The 20,605-nt window shown below is 38.1% G+C and overlaps 1 protein-coding gene across 2 annotated transcripts in view; it reads left to right on the forward strand.

Moving 5' to 3' along the window:
• Window positions 1–20,605, forward strand: part of LHFPL1 (LHFPL tetraspan subfamily member 1) — a 111,780-nt gene that overhangs the window by 42,098 nt on the left and 49,077 nt on the right. The window contains exon 1 of one of the 2 annotated variants that reach the window (XM_016198042.2): window positions 12,560–12,690. The exons of the other annotated variant lie outside the window; for it this stretch is intronic. The gene's annotated coding sequence lies outside the window, so the exon portion shown is untranslated. Of the gene's footprint in view, window positions 1–12,559; window positions 12,691–20,605 lie in introns of those variants that run through there. 2 annotated transcript variants of the gene reach the window in all.

The following is a 20,605-nucleotide window of genomic DNA, read 5'->3' on the forward strand; positions in this document are numbered from 1 at the left end:
TTGAAGCCATCCAATCTATGTAATTTTGTTATAGCAGCCTGAACAGATTAAGACATACATACAATAGACTATTATTCAGCCTTAAACAGAAATCCTGTCACATGTTACAACATGAATGAAATAAACAGACATTATGTTAAGTAAAACAAGCCAGTCACAAAAACAATATATACTATATGAATATACTTACATGAGGTATCTAAACTAGTCAAATTCATAGAAACAGAAAGTAGAGTGATGGTTAACAGGGGCTGAGGAAGGAGACAAGGAACTTTTTTTGTTTAATTAGTATATAGCTTCAGTTATACAAGATGAAAGACTTCTGGAGATCTTTTGCACAACAATGTGAATATACTTAACACTGTAGAACTGTATACTTAAAAATGGTTAAAATGGTAACTTTCTTATATATGTTTTACCACAATTAAAAATGTTTAAAAATTAAGGGCTCCGAGAGCTGACTGACTGAAATTGGACATCATTCAGTTTCAGTATATTTTTAACTTTTTTTTCCAATTACAGTTTACATTCAATGTAATTTTGTATTAGTTTCAGATGTACAGCATAAAGGTCAGACAATCATAGACTTTACTAAGTGATCCCCCAATATTTCAAGTACCCACCTGGCACCATACGTACTTATTACAATATTATTGACTATATTCCCTATGCTGTATTTTACATACCCATGACTATTTTGTAACTACCAATCTGTACTTCTCAATCTTATCACCTTTTTCACCCAGTCACCCAACCTTGTCCACTCTGACCACCATCAGTCTGTTCTCTGTATCTATGAGTTGTTTCTGATTGTTTGTGTGTTTATATTGTTCTTTAGATTCCACATGTAAGTGAAATCATATAGTATTTCTCTTTCTCTGACTTATTTCACTTAGCATAATACCCTCTAGGTCCATCTATGCTGTCATAAATGGTAAGATTTTATTCTTTTTAATGGCTAAGTAGCATTCCATTGTATATATGTACCATATCTTCTTTATCCAATCCTCCATTGATGGGCACTTGGGTTGCTTCCATATCTTGGCTACTGTAAATAATGCTGCAATGAACAATGAGCATATATTCTTTCAAATAAATTTTTTTGGTTTCTTTAGATATATGGCCAGAAGTGGAACTGCTGGTTCATAAAGCAATTCCATTTTAAAATTTTTGAGGAAGCTCTATACTGTTTTCCATAGTGGCTGCACCAACCTGCATTCCTACCAGAAGCGCAAGAGGGTTCCCTTTTTTATACATCCTTGCCAACACTTGTTGTTTGTTGATTTATTGATGATAGCCATTCTGACATCTGTGAAGTGATATCATATTTTTGTTTTAATTTGTGTTTCTCTAATGATTAGTGACAAGCACCTTTTCATATGTCTGTTGGCCATCTGTATGTCTTTTTTGGAGAAGTGTCTGTTTGGGTCCTTTGACAATTTTTAAATTGGATTCTTTGTTTTATTGGTGTTCAGTTGTAAAGAGTTCTTTATAAATGTTGGATTTTAACCCCTTATCAGTTGTATCATTGGTAAATATGTTATATTCAGTGGGTTGTCTTTCCATTTTTTTATGGTTTTCTTTGTTGTGCAAAAGCTTTTTAGTTTGATCCAGTTTCATTTGTTTATTTTTTCTTTTGTTTCCCTTGTCCAAGAAGATATATCAGAAAAACTTTACTAAGAGAAATATCTGAGATTTTACTGCCTATGTTTTCTTCAAGTAGTTCTATGTTTTCTTCTAGTAGTTTCGTAGCATTTTAAGACTTTAATCCATTTTGAGTTTATTCTTGTTTATGGTGTAAGAAAGTGGTCTAGTTTCATTTTTTTGTATGCAGGTATCTGTCCAATTTTCCCAGCATCATTTATTGAATAGACTGTCTTTATCCCATTGTAGGTTGTTGCCTCTTTGTCAAATATTAATTGACCATATTGATGTGGGTTGATTTCTGGGCTCTCTGTTCCATTGATCTATATGTTCGTTTTTATGGCAGTACCATGATGTTTTATTACTGTGGTCATTGCGGTTTAATTTAATATCAGACAGCATGATTCCTCCAATTTTGTTCTTCTTTCTCAAGATTGCTGTGGCTATTTGGGATCTTTTGTGATTCCATATAAATTTTTGGATTATTTGTTCTAGTTCTTCGAAATACTCAGTTTCAGTATTTTTATGCATTGAGAAATCTAGGACAAGTTTGTTACAGCTGTTTTTCAGTTCTTCCAATTATAAAAAGTGGATGATGCCATAGCTACTGCACAGGGTTTTTGTCAAGATCAAATTAGGTAATTTCTGTAAAAGCACTTACCACAGTGCTTACTAGATAGTAAGTGTTTGTTAAAGTGATTGTTAGCTAAGGACCTTCAGGCTACAACTCTGGAGTAAGGGTTTTCATATGATGAGTGAAACAAAGCTTGAACTTTGATGACCACACACTCTTTCTCTTTTCTCACAGACCTCAAATGGATCACAGAAGCAGCATCCTGGAAGGGCACAGAGAAGACATTTCTGATATCACCTCTAAAGCAGCCAGCTGTATAAGTTTACCAAAGTTGTTTATTTAGTCCATTAAATTCACCAGAAAAAAAAGGTGTGAAGAGCATACCACTAACTTCTAGAAGGATTTCAGAGCTCCCCCTCCTCACTCAATAAAAGAGGAGCACTGGAACTCAGAGGAGACACGGCAGTATGATATTGAGCTTCAGAGCAAGTTTAGATTGATAGAACTTGAGTGCTCCTTATTGTTTATAAAATCTTAGGCAAGGTTTTGACCCAGTTTTGTCTCAGTTTCCTCAGCTGTCAAATTGGGGATTTTAAAATCCTCACTGGATTGTTGTGTGGGTCAAATGAGACAATCTATGCAAATTCACTTAGCATAATGCCTGGCACAGAATAAGCATTTAATAAATGTAGCTGTTAATGTTAACCAAGGTAATCCTTGGGCCACATTTCTAGAGAGTAGAGTTTTTGATGTCATGCCATCAAACTTCCATGTCCTTGGAGCAAGCCTATTGCATCCTCTCTCCATTGCTCTCTTGATTCCTTTGATGTCTACGGAATATTTAGCTGGGGGGGGGGGTGTTGGAAGGAACCTCCCACCCTGAATAAGACTAAGGAGGGTAATTGGACTAACCCTGCTCTAGATGCAGGAACAACATTTTCTTTCTCCCCAAATTGTTTTAGGGTTCTCTGTTCTTGATTTTAGAGTAGTAATTTCTAAAAGGAAAGAAAAAGCTTTGGGCCTAGCCCAAAGAGGCTGAGGAAGCTCCTCACTGTATGTTCAATATTATGAGCCTTAGATCTGCATGGGGGCTTAGGAGGATGGCATCCTTAGGCAATTTCTACCTCTGCCCCTTTTATCACTTTCTCTCACTGTTCTCCTATAACATTAACCTGCTGTTTGTGATAATAACTTATTATTGAGATATAATTCACATACCATTCAATTCACCCATTTAAAATGGTTTTTAGTATAACCACAGTATTGTGGAACCTCACCATTATTTAGTTTGGGAATATATCACCATTCCTAAAAGAAACCCTGTACCTATTGAGCAATCACTCCTTCATCCCTTCCTCCAAGTGCTTAGCAACCATTGATCTATTTTATGACTCTACAAATTTGCCTATTCTGGACATTTCATATAAAGGAAATCATATGAAATATGATCTTTTGTGCCTGGCTTATTTTACTTAGCATAATGTTTTCAAGATTCATGCTGTTGTAGCATGTGTCAGAATTTCCTTTTTTAATGGATGATTCCTTTTCATGGATATACACTATTTGTTTATCTGTTTATCAGTTCATGGACTTTAGGGTTGTTTCAACTTTTGACAATTGTGAAAAGTGTTGTTGTGCATATTAATGCACAAGTTTTTGTTTGAATACCTGTTTTCAGGTTTGTTTGTTGTTGTTTTTTGTATATACCAAGGAGAAGAATTGCTGGGTTATATGGTCAGTCTATGTTTAAACTTTTTGAGAAATTGCCAAGCTGTTTTCCACATAAGCTGCATCATTTTACATTCCTACAAACAATGTGCAAGGGGTCCAAATTTTCCACTTCCTCTCAAATACTTCTAATTTCCCATTATTATTATTGACATTTTAGTGGATGTAAAGTGGTATCTTATTGGTTTTTGATTTGTGGTTTTGTGGTTGTTTTTTTTTTCTAAAAATTAATGATGTTGAGCATCTTTCCATGTGCTTATTGGCCATTTACATATCTTCTTTGGAGAAGTGTCTACTCAAGAACTTTGCCCATTTTGAAATTGGGTTTTCTTTTTGTTGTTGAGTTGTGCTTTTTTTTGTATTTTGACTACTAAGCACTTATCAGATATCTGATTTGCAACCATTTCTATGGGTTGTCCTTTCACTTTCTTGGTAGTATCCTTTGATGCACAAAAGTTTTTAATTTTGATGAAGTCCAATTCTTCTGTGTTTTTACTCTCTCTCTTTTATTTCTTGCACTTTTGATGTCATATGTAAAATACATTACCTAATCCAAGGTCATGAAGATTTATGTTCAGGTATTCTTCAATGAGTTTGATGGTTTAAAGTTCTTATATTTAGGTCTTTGATCCATTTGGGGTTCATTTTTGTATATGGTGTGAGGTGAAGTAGGGGTTCAGCTTCTTTCTTTTGCATGTGGACATCTAGTTGTCCTTAAACTGCTTTTAGTTCCTTAAACACTCCAAGCATTTTTATGACTTGACACCTCTTCATATTCTTTTTCTTCTGCCTGAAAGTTTCTTACCTTGGCTTTTACCTGGCTTTTCCTGATCTTTTAGGTCTCATGCCAAATATCACCTCAGAGCCTCTTCCAACTTCCCAATCTAACTAAAGTTGCCCTTATTCCCACCCAACACCCTATCTTATAACCAAATTTTATTTTTGTTTTAGAACTTACCACTGTATTTTATTAATTGTTCACTTGTTTTATTAGCTTTCCTCCTCACTAGAATGTGAGCTTTGTGAGAGCAAGGACTTTGTCTATCCTGTTTTATCACTGTACTTTCAGTGCCTGACTCATAATAGACAGTGACAAAATCATTGTAGAATGAACATAATGGCCCTATTATTAGTATAATACTGACAACAATGTCCTCCAAATTATTTTGCAGCTTAATGATCTGTGCATGAGGATGGTTTTTGATCTTTCACTTTTTTTTCTAGATGGAAAGTAAGTTCTAGAAAGGATAAAAGTGATTTCTCAAGGTCAACAGAGAGGCTTCGATTTGTGGAATGATTCCCACAGCATTAATTTAGCTGGCGGTATCCCACAAGAGTAAAAGACAGAGACACAGGTGACTGTTCAAGGCCAAATCCAAGGTGCCTGAACCTGCTTTCAGTCTCCTTGTTGTTCCTCGAAATTTCTCTAAATTCAAGAAGGAAAACCAGGTGGTATCACAGCTGATGGCTCTTTGCCAACCACAGCAAACATTGGCTACTTAAAAACTCATTAAAAATGAAAGAAACATGTTAAACAACCTGCAAATACAGCTGCATTTCTGAGTGAGATTATTTTTTTACAATTCATCCGTGGTTATCTCCGGACAATGGTTGGTCGATAAAGCTCTTAACACTGAAGGATTTTTAACCATTCTGCCCCCCTCAACCACTTTGTCCTCATATCCTTCCTGAACCAGTTCTTCCTGAGTCAGCTCTTGTTCTTGAGAGGCTGTGGTATATGGGAAAAAGGAAAGCGAAGGACTGAGCAATCTTTATCTCCTTCACAGGTCCTTGTCTCTTTACCCATCCTTTAAATGTGGATGTTTATCAAGGTTGTTCTTGTCCATGGCCTTCATATATGATAAGCATCTTGATCATCTGCTCTTAGGGCTTGTCTTCCACAAGTGAACTCTCAGCCTCGAACTTTCCTCCAAACCTGTATAACTGTTTACTACACATTAGGAGGTACCAGAGGTGCTTCTAACCTAATAGCCAAGCTGAACTCAATTATTTACAGCTTTTCACTGCCCATCACCAAAGAGAATAGGTGTAGGCAGGTCACACTATAATCTGCTTTTATTCTTATCTCAATGAAGGATATCTTCACGCACCCTGTTTCTCAAAGCAGAAATGTAGGATTCATACCATATATTTTTTTACCTCATACTTCTTTGGCCTTTCCCATCTGTTCCCATGCAGCCTGTTTTCTGTCTCCAAGTCCTTTTCTGAATCTATCACTTAGTAGAACTAGAGATCTATGGCTATGGGAAAGTCATGTAACTTTTAATTTTATTTTTCAATGGCAGTTTATATTCAATATTATCTTATATTAGTTTCAGGTATACAGCATAATGGTTACACAACCATATACTTTAAAAAGTGATCCCCTGATATTTCAAGTACCCACCTGGCACCATACATACTTATACTATATTCCCTATGCTGAATTTTACATTCCCATGACTATTTTGTCACTACCAATTTATACTTCTCAATCCCTTCACCTTTATCACTCAGCCCTCCAACCTCCCTCCCTTCTGGCAACCATCAATCTGGCCTTTGTATCCATGAGTTGTTTCTGATTATTCGTTTGTTTATATTGTTCATTAGATTCCACATGTAAGTGAAATCATATAGTATTTGTCTTTCTCTGACTGATTTCACTTAGCATGATACCCTCTAGGTCCATCTGTGCTGTCACAAATGGTAAGATTTTATTCTTTTTAATGGCTGAGTAGCATTCCATCATATATATGTACCATATCTTCTTTATCCAATCCTCCATTGATGGGCACTTGGGTTGCTTCCATATCTTGGCTACTGTAAATAATGCTGCAATAAACATTGAGGTGCATATATTTTTTTTGAATTGGTATTTTGGGTTTCTTTGGATATATACTCATAAATGGAATTGCTCTAAACATAGTCTATTCAATAAATGGTGTTGGAAACATTGGACAGATACATGCAAAAACTGAAACCAGACCACCTTCTTACACAATATGCAAGAATAAACTCAAAATGACTTAAAGATTTAAATTTTACACTTGATGCCATAAATGTCCTAGAAGAAAATATAAGCAGTAAAATCTTTTTACATTTATCTCAGCAATATTTTTTCTGACATATCTCATTGGACAAGGGAAACAAAAGAAAAATTAACACATGGGACTACATAAACTGAAGTGTTTTTTGCACAACAAAGAAAACCTTCAACAAAATGTAAAGACAATCTACTGAATGGGAGAAGATATTCACCAATGATACATCTAATAAGGGGTTAATATCTAAAATTTATAAGAAACTCATACATCTCAACACCAAAAAGAACAAGCAATCCAATTAAAAAATGGGCAGATGACCTGAATAGACGCTTCTCCAAAGAGGACATATACAGATGGCCAACAGACATATGAAAAGATACTCAGTGTTACTAATCATCAGAGAAATGCCCATTACAACCACAATGAGAAATCACTTCACACCTGACAGAATGGCTGTCATCAATAAATTAACAAACAACAACTGTTGGCAAGGAAGTGGAGAAAAGGGAACCCTTGTGCATTGTTGGTGGAAATGCAGATTGGCGCAGCCATTATGGAAAAAACAGTATGGAGGTTTGTCATTTAACCTTTCTGTTTCCTGCCCTGAAAATGGGGGTAATGCCTACTTCATAAAGATGTTGTGAGGATCAACTTTATTTTCCAAATTTAAGGGACAGTTACTCAGAAAAAGGCAAGTTCTGCTTGCAAAAATTAGGAATGCTGTCCTACAAGGCCCAGCAAATATCCATGACAATAATTTCCTAGACAGATCTATTAAAATCCCTGGTATGCCAATGATGTCTGCAGGAACCAGCATTATATCCCAGAAAAAGATAGAACAAAGTTTGTGGTTGTCAGTTGTATTTTAGCCACAGCTGCTAAGAAAACATGGTATATGCTGCAGGTCACTAGGCAAATGCCCAAATATGCTCTGGGGATGTATTACCCCAGTACCCATATGCTTACCCAAAGAACAAAGCTGAGTTTCATAGAGTAGGGCTTTTCTTATTGTGTGGTCCTTGCTTCCAGCAGCTGTTGCTTCATGGGATTTTCTGGGCAAGTAGTCTGGTTTGTAGCACTGTCTCCACTGGCCAGCTACTACGCTATCAGATTACTCTTGTGGAAAATTCTGTCGCATATTTCCTGAGCTCTACATCTCATTTCCTAAGCATTTTTTGCTTATCCTATTACCCTCATTTTTCCTTCAGCTTTTAAGGCAATACTAAAATGTCAGAAGACACACTCATTGTTTCGTCTCTCTTAATATCCTTCTGTTGTGTGCCTGCCCAGGTCTTTTGGAGCAGCTTGGCTGGCTACACCGTTTAGCAAAACCCCAAAGTGTAGTAATGCTGTAGTAACCCACTGGATGCCTAGAAACCAGTCTTTGTGACTGAGGTTCCCAAATTGACAAAGCTCCATGACTTGCTTTAGGAAGCAGAGGCAAAGATAATAAGGATTTATTAGTTCTGAAATGCCGTTTCTCTTGTTTCATTGTAACTCATATAACCCAATTAGATTATCCTCTGGAAAATGAATCAGGGTGGTTTAGAAAATCAGTTATGGTACCAGTGGCCACGCCCCAACATGGTTTGGCCAACTGTGAAAATGGGGGTGTTAGGGCTAGAAAAGCTTCAAAAAACACTGATGGCTTTGTGGTGAGAGGGGTGGGATGGGGAAGTATAACAGGAAGTACTGTTGATAGACTTAGGAGGAGACCATTTGTTCTTTCAACTATCTGGACTATCATTTAGGACACCGCTTATAGGAGCAGAATTCTAGTGAAACCTTGATCAACTAGAGCGTGAGAGAGTGGACCTTCTGTTCCTAGGCAAATCAATCTCATAATTAGTTCAACATCATGTACCTTGAATGCAGGGGCCAAAAGGGAAATTAAAAATGAAATTCCAAGTTTGTAAATGCAAGATGATCACTGAAAGAAGAAAGCTTTAAGGATGATCGGGGACCTGAAAATGCCAATATTACAAATTTCTTTATTTTCCAAGAAGACAGTTTTCAAATGTGAATCGGATAATGCTTTAAACCAGGTAATGGCTTCCCATTGGTCTGTGCTAGGCAAGACCAGAAAGCATGGTCAAGGGTCAAAGACTAGTGAAGATAATGACTCATACTAGGTCAAGGAAGCCTAAGTAATAAAGTTAATAACCTCAGGCCTAAGTAGTAAAGGTCAGCTTACTACTAACAAATCTGTGAACAACAGTACCTTGAAAACCCTGAGATAAAAGTAAGAGTTGATTGCTGTTGTTTTTTGTAGCTGTTCCTGTTTTATAGAAGTATGTCTCAAGTTGTGTGGTCTTAAAAGTCAAGACACTGGAGGTTGGCCACATCAGCAGCCTAGGACTTCCCTATTTGCCCCAGTTACCTATGATTTGCCATCTATTTATTTTGAGTGTGTGCTACACTGAGCTCATGGAAGGCCTGCCCATAGTTTGCCACTGTAATTAAAAGGAAATCCTACAAATCCCTGCATGATCTGCCTTTTGCTTACCTCTCCATCCTTACCTGGTACCAATCTCTGCTTGGTGCACCATTCTCCAGTCCCACGGGCCTTTCTGTTCCTTAACATGCTAGGATCCTCTCCTCCTCAGAGCCTTTGAATTTACAATCTTCTCCCAGCTTCTTCCAGCTCCTCTTTTCCTTCTCATCCTTCAGGTTTTCAGCTCTATGCCACGTCAGAGTAGCCGTCCCTGATTCCTCTATTTAAAGTTAAGTATCCCTCACCCCCATTACTCTATAAATATCACTATATTTTAAATCACTCAGTATTCATCATTGTGCATTATTATCATGTTTGTTTGCTTGTTTAATCTTTTCCATCTCCTTGTGTAGAATATAAACTTCATAAGGGCAGGGACCCTGTGTAAATTCTTAAATCTTATGTTTCCAGGACTGAACACTGCTTGGCTCATGTTAGTGATTAGTAAGTAATTTTTAGTGGGTTGCCTTCTCCAAAAGGGCAACAATCAATGTGGGTGATGGATCTTCCTCACCCAGTATAGAGGACATTTAAAGAGCTTTATTTAACATTTTGATGAAAAATGTCTCCATATTTTTGAAAGTTTATTTCAGTATAAATATGCTTACAGAAATATACTCATGGTGGTTACTAGAGTGCTATTTAGTTTAACTTACACTGTACAATTTGAACAAAAAATATGGTACATGACTGAAGTTTTAAAAAGGGGATTTTCAATCTGGTTTATTTTTCATCTATTATAAATATAATAAAGATCCTCTCTCAAAAGTTATTAAAGCAGGTAGCAAGACCGGTGGACAACTTATTTTGGTTTACTTCTGAGTAACACACAAATTGTACTCTAAGAGCTTAAAAGTTGGTGTAGCAAAATATTTTTTAAATGTTTCAGTGCCAGCTAACATAGTATATAGTGGGTAGATGTCTATGTGCCACATCTGAAACAACTATGATAGTTATCTTTATTTTTTTGTTAATACTGTATGTAACTTATAAATCTACACAAGCCAAGACTGAAGTAATTTCTTGAATCTAAGTTCCAATGATGTGCTGGAACTGACTTGTACCAGCTCATAAGAGTAGATTGTGTATGTATATATCTTCCCAACTCCACTTTCATTGACTTCAAGTTGGTAGCTTGAAATTGGCCATGGTAGGAGTATTTACCATGGGAATCAGCAAATGCCACAGCAGCACTCTCTTGCTCCCCCTGTCACCCAAAACCAGTTATTAAATATTTACCAGCACACCACATCACTGGTTAACACTATCAGTTCATCCTTTGAGGTCAATAAGGAAACTCAACAAAAGTTGTCAATTCTGACTTTTATATAAAACAGAAATATAGGTTTCATTTCTAGGTTTTCACTCTAGAACCAAAACTATAGGATAAGCAAGGTGTGCCTTCCCTATGCAACCTGCATGGGTGACAAGCCATGGAGTCTATGTGGTTTTAAATTTGTAAGCATTTATATGAAAACTCTCCAAATTTCAAGGGCAATGGGACTCTAGAAATTATTTCAGAAATAAATTGCTCCTTCTTGTAAGACTAGAGCAGAATATACACCCACAGTAAAAAGACATTTTATTTAAAAAAAGAAAACAGCAACAACAAAAACAAAAGACCCAAGTAGCCCCCAAAGAAGAAGCAGCTCTGACAAAAGAGAAAAAAATAACTTAAAGTCTATGCTACCAAGTATGGGGTTTGTTTTGGAAGTGATAAAAATGTTCTTGAGTTACATAGTGGTGATGGGTTGCACAGATTTGTAAATCTACTAAAAAAACCCCCAGAATTCCACATTTTGAAAGAGTGAATTGTATGGTATGTGACATATCTCAACAAAGTTTTCAGCGAAAAAAACTTAGGGTATATAAGAAAATAACATAAACACAGGTTTAAAGGAGAGTTAACAGAAAAATACATTTTCATAAACTTGCCAAATATTTAGCTTATACTAATTTATAGTGGGTTGTTACCTTCACAGATTCTAAAGAATGATGACAGTTGACTAGCACGTCAACAAAGCTGAAAGCAAGCAGTATTTCCTCTTATCTCACTCCCCTCCCCCTTTTTTAACCCCTTTCTCCTAACAATTAACATAATGCCTCTATTATACTCTATTGGTGTGGGTCTAAATGGGGCATCAGCATTGTTTTTCTTCTCTAAAGAGCCAGATAGTAAATATTTTAGATTTTGTGGACCATAAGATCTTTGCCACAACTACTCAACTCTGCAGTTGTAGCATGAAAACAGCTACAGATGATAAGCAAATGAATAAATTGTTGCTATGTGCCAATAAAACTACAAAAACAGGCAGCCTATTGGAGTTGGTGCATAGCACAGGCTCTGGCTTCCTGATCCCTTGTCTAGACCTTGAAATGTTGTGGGAGTGTTGATTTATTGTTGTTGTTGTTGTTTTACTTTATTTTTGTTGTTGACACTACTACAGATGTTCCCTATTTTCCCCTTTGCCCACCTCCACCCAGCCACCCACTCCCCACCCCCAGGCCATCACCACACTGTTGTCTGTGTTTTGCTACTATCTTTTCACTTTTTAAATTTAATTTAATTTTATGTTTTCGCTGTGGAGAGAATAAATGTTTACTGTTTTAAGCTCTTAAGTTAGGGGTAACTTGTTACACAACCACAATCACCCTTTTAAAAATGACATGAACAAGTTGACTGGATCCCAAGTTCCTCTCCTAAACACCTGAAGTGGTTCTGTTTTTATTGTTGATTCTATCACAGATGTCCCCCATTCTCCCCTCCCCTTTGCCCCCTTCCACCCAGCCTCAGCAGGAGTTTGGGAAGCAGATAAAGAAGTGAGACTTGAACTTGCAGTTCAAGTGCGGGCGCCCCTGTGTGCGCGTGCGCACTCACTCACTCACTCACTCACTCACTCACTCACTCACTCACAGACAGATGACTTAGCAGCTGTGAAGATGGAGATGGGGGACTCAGTGACTGTTAATCTACTTCAAGTGCTTGCATGTCTGAGGCTGGAGTTGAAGCCTCCAGCGTGTTTGGAGTTAATTCCCATTAGGTTGGACTCCGCCCCTCTCTCCCAAAGGTAAAGAAAGGTTTTCAGGCATCTCTGCAAAGAGCAGCTGGGATTCCCATCCCCTTCTGACAAGCTGTAAGGAGAAATTGTTTCTCAGATCTGAGTTCGAAGAGAGGGAACAAGTCAATCAGCCTTCGTGGCCAGAAGGTAAATTTGCAACTTGGGCCAAATGCAATTGAAACAGCTGGATAAAAAACTGCTTTGCTCTCCCCTTGCTCAACCCCCCTCCTCCCTTGCCTTTCTTGGGCTTCCTGTCCTTTCATCTCACAGCTCGGAGAAGCTGTTTCTTCCCAAAGGCAGCCTGGTACATTTTTTCCTTCTTCATAGTTCGTTGTTTGCACAGAGGCTAAGCGGAATCAGGGCTGGATTCCTATTTCAGATTGACATAGTTTGAGGACCTAAGGGTTAAATGCTAGTTGGTTTCCCCAGAAGAATTTGTAACTTGAGGAGAGGAAGTGCATGTCTCTGGGAGTGGACGGAGGGATTTTATTCTGACTTGTCTGTAGAAGTAAAGGTGGATCTGGTTTGCTGATGTGCTGGGTTGATCTTTTAGACTTGCCTAAACTGGGGCAATGAGACTGAAATGGGGTAATGGCGTTAAACTGAAATGCAGATGTTGAAATCAGTAGGGCTGGAAATAAAAACTGCATTCACTCAGTAAATATTTGTGAATTCTTAACTATGTGCCAAGCATGATGACTTCCAGAAAACCTGAGATAGTTTAACTATAAATCCATTCTTGAAAAAAACACTGGGCCAAGTGTTTTCATTTTGTGGTGGAAAACTGAAAGCAGAAAGAAGACTAAGAGTGAAGAAAAATTACTTAGAGAGTGTTTGGGGAAAGAGAAGGGAGAAGAGTGATGTTCTACTTTTTGGGTGACTTCAAGTCTTCTCTGTTACTTATGGGAGAATGGAGCCTTCTCTGGCAGGAAGGAGAATTTACAACTATCCTAGTGTTAGGTAGACCACAGATGTTATTTCACTTGAACTTTACATTCCATCATCTCCATTTTATAGATGAAACTGAACCTCAGAGGTTTTAAGCGATCCTCTCAAGTTCATAGAATCTATAAGGGACAGACCTCAGGACTCTATCCCAGATCTGATTCCAAAATCTGAACTCTTTTCTTCTAAAAGAGTATTTTCTAACCATTAGTTCCCATCAGGATCAATTGAGGATTTTTAAAAAATGCAAATCCCATAAATTCTAATTCAGTGAATCTGAGGAGTTGTGTAATAGACTGCATTTTGAATAAGCATTGAAGGTGATTCTGGTACAGAGGGTTTAGAGCTCCCATTTTGAAAAACTCTTAATATGCCATGCTGCCTCTCATGTCTGTTGAAGTGGTTGGAGAAGCATTCAGCCCACCTTCTTCTTATGCTTGCCACATTCACTGAATGGAGGTGGCCAGCTGTGATGGGATTTTATTCCATGTTGAAGCCATGGTTAAAGGGACTGCTGGGGCAGCAGTAGCAGGGCTGGGGCTAGAGCCTAAATGTGCGAGCAGATGGTTTACCAGTTAGCCCATTGTTGATAGTGATTAACAATGTCTTGCCAGAGTGGGCCTGTAGGAGTAGTTTCTAACTGGTATAGGGTATGACACTCCTAGCCGATCAACTGAGCACTGAAGATGGTGGTACCTGTCAATTCAGAGTAATAACCAGGATGAAGATCTCTAATTGGCACCCTACTTTTCAACGCAGAAGGCAGATGGGGAGCTCAATGAACATTTTTTTTTTTTTCAAGGAATGGAGAAGCTCATATGAAATTTAGAGAAATCATTCTAATCCCTACTTTTCTAACTTCAGACTCTGGAGCAAGGGAATAGGTCAGGACAGGTTCTTTTTATGGGCTCTCTCTGTCTTTGCTTGGCCAACTTGACCTTCTAGGTTGTCAATGACTTGGTGGTCCTCTCTCTGTAGTTACTCTCTTGATTCTTGTGTTTTAATGCCTAAACTGCTTGTGATCATCCCCACCTCAGGATGAAAATATGAGAATAAATAAATGAACAGACTCAGCACAGCTAGTTTTACCAGTCTTTATACTCCAGGATAAAAGAGGAGGGAAGGAGGGAGAAACTTAGAAAGAGGATAGAAAACATTAAGGCTGAGGAATTTGAAAGATAGATAAGGCTTAGCTTAAAAGTGAGGTCTTCTTAAGCAGAGAGTAGTAGAATGGTGGTTGCCAGGGGTTTGGTGGAGAGGGAAATGAGGAATTGTTGCTCAATGGGTGTAAAGTCCCAGTTAGGCTGTTGAATAAATTCTAGAGATTTTCTGTTCAACTTTGTGCCTATAGTTAACAATACGGTGTTGTGCATTTTAAAATATGTTAAGAAGATAGATCTTATGTTAAGTGTTCTTAACACACACACACAAAACAATACAAGGAACTTTTTAAGGGTTATGAATATGTTTAGTACTTTAATTGTGGTCATGGTTTTACAGATGTAAGCATATGTCTAAACTCAGTGAGATGTACACATTAAATGTGTACATTTTTTCATATAACATTTATACCTCAATAAAGCTTGAATAAAGTGAGATCTTCTTCAAGCCACAGAGATGCAAATGGGAAATAAAGGCCTTGGTGTAGCTACATTGTGATATGATATCAGGCATAGGATAACCTGAAGCAACTCTCTTTGAGAAGATATACAGAGGAGGAGAAACTTCGGAGGGACTCCGGTGGCAGAAAATGATTGGGAAGTGGTAATAGATACTTTTTGAAGTTGTGTCTGAAACATAATGATCTAGAATGGTCAGGCTGCTTATATACCCAACTTGATACAAAGAGTCACATTGGGCAGAGACATTTTTCTGAAACAGGACCCTGTTTACACACTGGAAACATATATGTTTGTTTATTTTTCTCATTTCCTAGGGAAGTCTCAACACTGAGTATGATGTATTTGTAACAGGGTTGGCATGTAAGCAATGCACACTATATGGGGGCATGAGTAGAAAAGCCTGTTCATGTTTCTTTGCCAAAATCAGTGACAACAAAGTGGCTCCTTGAAGACCAGTCTGAACCCAGTATTCTTGCAGCCATGTTTCCCTCAGCAGCTGCATATCAGAGACTCCCTTTCTGATCACTTCATGTTCTGGTCATTAACTCACTGGATGCTTTACCTGGGCCCTATTACCCTTAGTAAGGTATTGCTTTCCTTAACTCAGAAGTTGTATGGCAAGGTCAAGTGGGAACAAAAGGATTTTGAGTCTTCTTCTGTAGGGACTGGGGAGGAGATGAGGTAGAGGAACAATTTGGTTTTTCTCCACCAAGAAAAATATAAGAGCAGTGTTTCCAGTTTTACTGATACTAAGTAAGTGCCCATAATGAGTAGGTACACACAAGAGTGAAAAGGTAAGAACAAATGATTAAAGACAGGGCAATGAGTCATTGCAGGGAGAGTTAGAATGCTCATTTTGGGGAAAAAGTGCCAACAGTAAGCCACCACTAATCTGAGTTGACGAAGGGCTCTCATCTGGAGGACAGTGGCCAACCTATTCTCCATTCCATCTGAGGACCTGACCAAAGGAATTGGCCATAAATTGCAGCAGAAAATGTTTAAAATGAGATATAACAAGTAATTTCTTGACAATGAGAGTTGTTAAACTACTGAGAAAAAAATGTAGTCTTCTTTAGAGTCCTTTAAAAACATTATAGACAACCATTTGACATCTACAGCTTAGGTGGGTTTCCTGACTCATATAGTTTGAAGTGATCTCTAGCCGTGATCTGTGTTAGAATGACTACCATATCTCTAAGAGTAGTGAACAGCAGTCTTTAGTAAGGACAATAAATTCAGAACAGACTTCATGTTTCTACCCTGGTTGTTACAACTTTCTAGCCACATTCACTGCATCTCATATAACCCTCTCAGAAACAGACATGTGACCCATTTAGGACATGGAAAAACTAAAGGGTGAGGGATCATGTAACACTAACGAGAGAGGGTGAATAACAATTCTTTCAATGCCTCGTTACTGGGACAATTAGCAGAACCACCATGTTGAGTTCTTGGTTTCCGAAATCCAGGGTAGCTAGACATTCCAGGACAGGGAAACAAAGCTATTGTGTATACAAAATATACAAGAAGAATAAAGATAGAATGAAGTACAGAATTATGTGTGATTTTATTTACGTGAGTGCAAAGAGTTGGCTAGTTCCTGGGAATGAACTTGGATTGCTTTGGAGAAAAAAAAGGAAGTTACTCCATCACATATGATGCAGGAACTAAAAGCATTTGCTTGAATGCACTTCTCTATCCAACATATGTGAACATGTAGCAATGTGCATGCACAGACTCCGCACAGCCCATTACCTCTCTATCCAGCCATAGAGGAAGCTGGGCTGGGGCCCATTTTGTTTCCAGAAAATACTGAGCCATTGGATCGCTGAGATCTCTTCCTTTATTGCATGAGGTCAAGTCTATGATTTACAAAGGTTTACATTCAAAATCTACAGGCTTTATCCCTCCATTGTCTAATTCCGTTGTCACTTGTAACTTTATACTGCTTGAGACCTGCAGAAAGAACATTAACAAACTATCTGTGGCAGTGATTTTCAACCTGCTGTCCATGGATGGTGCTGGTTCACCACCCCTCTAGTCCTAAATAGGGTAAGTAACTCATTCAAGTTTGGGACATTCCTTGTTCTATCACTGAGAGTCCCACATCCCAGGAAACTCCTTAGTATCAGGCAAACCGGCATGGTTGGTCACCCTAGTCCTAAATGAAATAAGTACAAATGAGTTTTTCCTGATGTGAAAGTATTTCATTTAAATTTTGAAAATCAATGTTTTTCTAAAGCTAAATGTATTTAATTTAAATTGAATTTTGTGATTCTGCCTTCCCAAATCTTGACTTTAAAATACCATTTAAAAATACCATTTTAAAAATAAAATTATGGTGACAGTGGTTGGTAGTTTTGTAATATTTTTATTAAAGTATTTTTGACATACACTATTATATTAGTTTCAGGTGTACAACATAATGATTATGCATTTATATACCTTATAATGTAATCACTACAATATGTCTAGTAACCATCTGTCATGGTACAAAGTAATTAGGATATTGACTGTATTACCTATGTTGTACATTATATCTCTATGACTTATTTTATAACTGCAAGTTTGTACTTCTTATTTCCCTTAACATTTTTCACCCATCTCCCCACTTCTACCCTTGTGGCAACCATCACTTTCTTCTCTATATCTATGAATCTGTTTCTGTTTTGTTTCGTTTGTTCATTTATTTTGTTTTTTTTTAAGTACATATAAGTAAAAATCATATGGTATTTGTCTTTCTCTGTCTAACTTATTTCATTTAGCATAATATCCTCGAGGTCCATCCATGTTGTTGCAAATGGCAAGATTTCATTCTTTTTTTACTGCTGAATAATATTCTGTTGTATATATGTGTGCATATATATGTGTGTGTGTATATGTATGTATATATGTGTGTGTGTGTGTGTGTGTGTATATATATAGCATCTTTTTTATCCAATAGATAAAGTATCAATAAAGTATTGTTTTTTTTTTAAATAGTTCGATTTGTCGCAGATGATAATCTTATGTGAGAACCCCTCCTCTTATTTCTAGTACAGTCTAAATACTACTTACTGATATAGTTCCTTTCTCTTCTTTAAGTTCTCTGCCTTTCTATTGGTTGTCATACTGGGACTTTTGATCTCAAGGTGATGACATTCATGAAGGACATATGGGGGTTAGTTCTAACTGCAGTTTCTGAGCTTGAAACAACTTATGTTCTTGTTCTGTTGGTTTATACACTGCTTAGAGAAAGTGACCTTCCTCCTACCATCCCTGTCTTACCCTCTAATTCTTTTCCCATCCTTAAACATTTTTTTTTTAAATCCTGTGTGGGAGACCATAGAAGCTTTTAATTGTAATACTTTTGGGGTCATGAAGCAGAATATGGGGGAAGGTTGCAGGTGAAGAAGTGGGAAATGATGGCTTCTGCCATTGAATCAGTGGGTAATCTAGGTTAAGTCACTTAGCTTTTTGACCCTCAATTTTCTCATTTGTAAATTGGGGGTAATAAGTTGCTTATCAACCTAAGGAGATTGTTGGGCAGAACACATGAAAAAAATGGGCTTGGAAGAAACTATGATGATGCAGCCGCAGATGTTTATCAGCTTGTTTCCTCTCATTCTCTAGCCTCGGCTTCTTCACTAGGAAATGAGTCCATAACAGAGGGCTGCTTGCACTTTTCATAATCTTACCCACTTTACTATAACAAGCAGAGGCATTACCTCATTGTGGCCAAGCATACTTGCTTTCCAACAGCAATTACTCATAACGAGTTTCACTTCTCCTCCTGTTAACTTTCAATCCCTCATCACATCTTTCTCTCATTCCCCCCACTCTATTGCACAAAGCCTCATTCCCAGGGGCCCAGCTCAGGGCACTTTCTTCCCAAGCCCTAACATTCCAAAGTAAGCACCTGCAATTTATGATCTCTGCTCCCTTCCAGCACAAAGCACATAGCACACAATACATGTGTATCAGGAGAGGAATTGCAATGTAGTGAAAATAGAACATTATACTAAGACTCAAATAACTGGGCTGTGGTCTGGCCTGTGTATCTCACTAGCCCTTTACCCTTGGGTAAATCACTTCCTCTCTGTAATCCCATCTGTAACTGATTGGGGGAGGGGGCCTAGCACTGTGTGGTAGAAAAGTATTGGCCTAGGAATCTCCAGATCAGGTTTCTTATTCTGTTGTTGCTTGCTAACTTACTCTGTGACTTGGGAGAAATCATTTCCCGCTTTACCGGGCCATACTCCCTCATATGTAAAATAAGAAGGTTGAATTAGGTGATTCATTAAGGTCCTTGCCAGTCTGGAAATTGGATGCTTTTATGAAATGAGTTTCATTAAATAAACATGACTTGGAGTGTCTACTCTGTGCCCGGCACTGTATGATAGTGGTTATGAAAGGGATCATGGCTGGGCACAGTCCCTGAGACCCTGAGTACAATTCCTGCTTGCTCCTGACTGTCACAGATTGGTCCCGTAGAGTCATTTCCTATACTTTTCTTGTCTTGTGTCTCTCACCCTTGAACCCCCCTCCCAGCACCTGTAACTTTAACCAGTAATGATGAAACATGGAGAATCTTCTGAGACATACTCCACCATTTGCCTTTTGGAGACATTCACAGTGCTGTCATCAAGCTGTAGTGAGGTCTCTGGCCGCCCTAATCGAGAATCAGGCCAGCAAACAATGGCAGATTAATGGAGTTGGGAGGAAAAGTGGTTCATTTTTGACAGAGAGGACTGTGAAAGCCATTTGTGAGCTGGGCTGAGGAGATTAGATCTAAAAAGACTCTCAGCATCTTAAATCTGAGGTAACTTGTTCTAAAGTCACCTTTCAAGGTCCCTGTAACTACTTATATATTCCTGCTGCCAGGCAGGGGGTACCTGATCTATTTCAGAAAAATGAGAAGCTTTCTTGATTATATTAAGGAAAAGAAGAGGCAGCTTTTCTTAGTAACCAGTCTAGAGTTAAACAACTCTCACTGGTTAGAAAGTTGCCTTACATTTTGATTTTGGGAGAAAGAGGCTGAATGGTGCCCTAGCTGGTTTGGTTCTGGGGTTAGAGTGTCTGCCTGCTGACTGAAGGGTCCTGGGTTTGATTCGGGTCAAGGGCTCGTACCTCTGTTGCAGGCTGGATCCCCAGCCCCTGTTAGGGTGCGTATGGGAAGCAACCAATCAATGTCTCTCTCTCTCTTGCTCTTGCTCTTCCCTCTCCCTTCCACTCTAAGAAATCAATGGAAAAATATCCTCAGGTGAGGATTAACAACAACAACAAAGTGGCTGAATGGTGTTTACTCAGTAATAAGCATAGAGTGTGAGACTAAGCATCCCTTTTTTTATTCTACCCATTTCAACCTGGCTGATGCATCCTTGTGAAAAGTCAACATGAATGCACTATTGCACATCCTACCTAGGTCAAATGAGCACATCCTGCAACTCCATAGTGAGCTTTTCTTCCCTCTTCTCCCTTATATTAAGAGCAGACCCTGTGAGTGGTCTTCCTTC

This window comes from Miniopterus natalensis, chromosome X (genome assembly GCF_054644295.1).
Source record: "Miniopterus natalensis isolate mMinNat1 chromosome X, mMinNat1.hap1, whole genome shotgun sequence".
In the NCBI taxonomy this organism is placed as follows: domain Eukaryota; kingdom Metazoa; phylum Chordata; class Mammalia; order Chiroptera; family Miniopteridae; genus Miniopterus; species Miniopterus natalensis.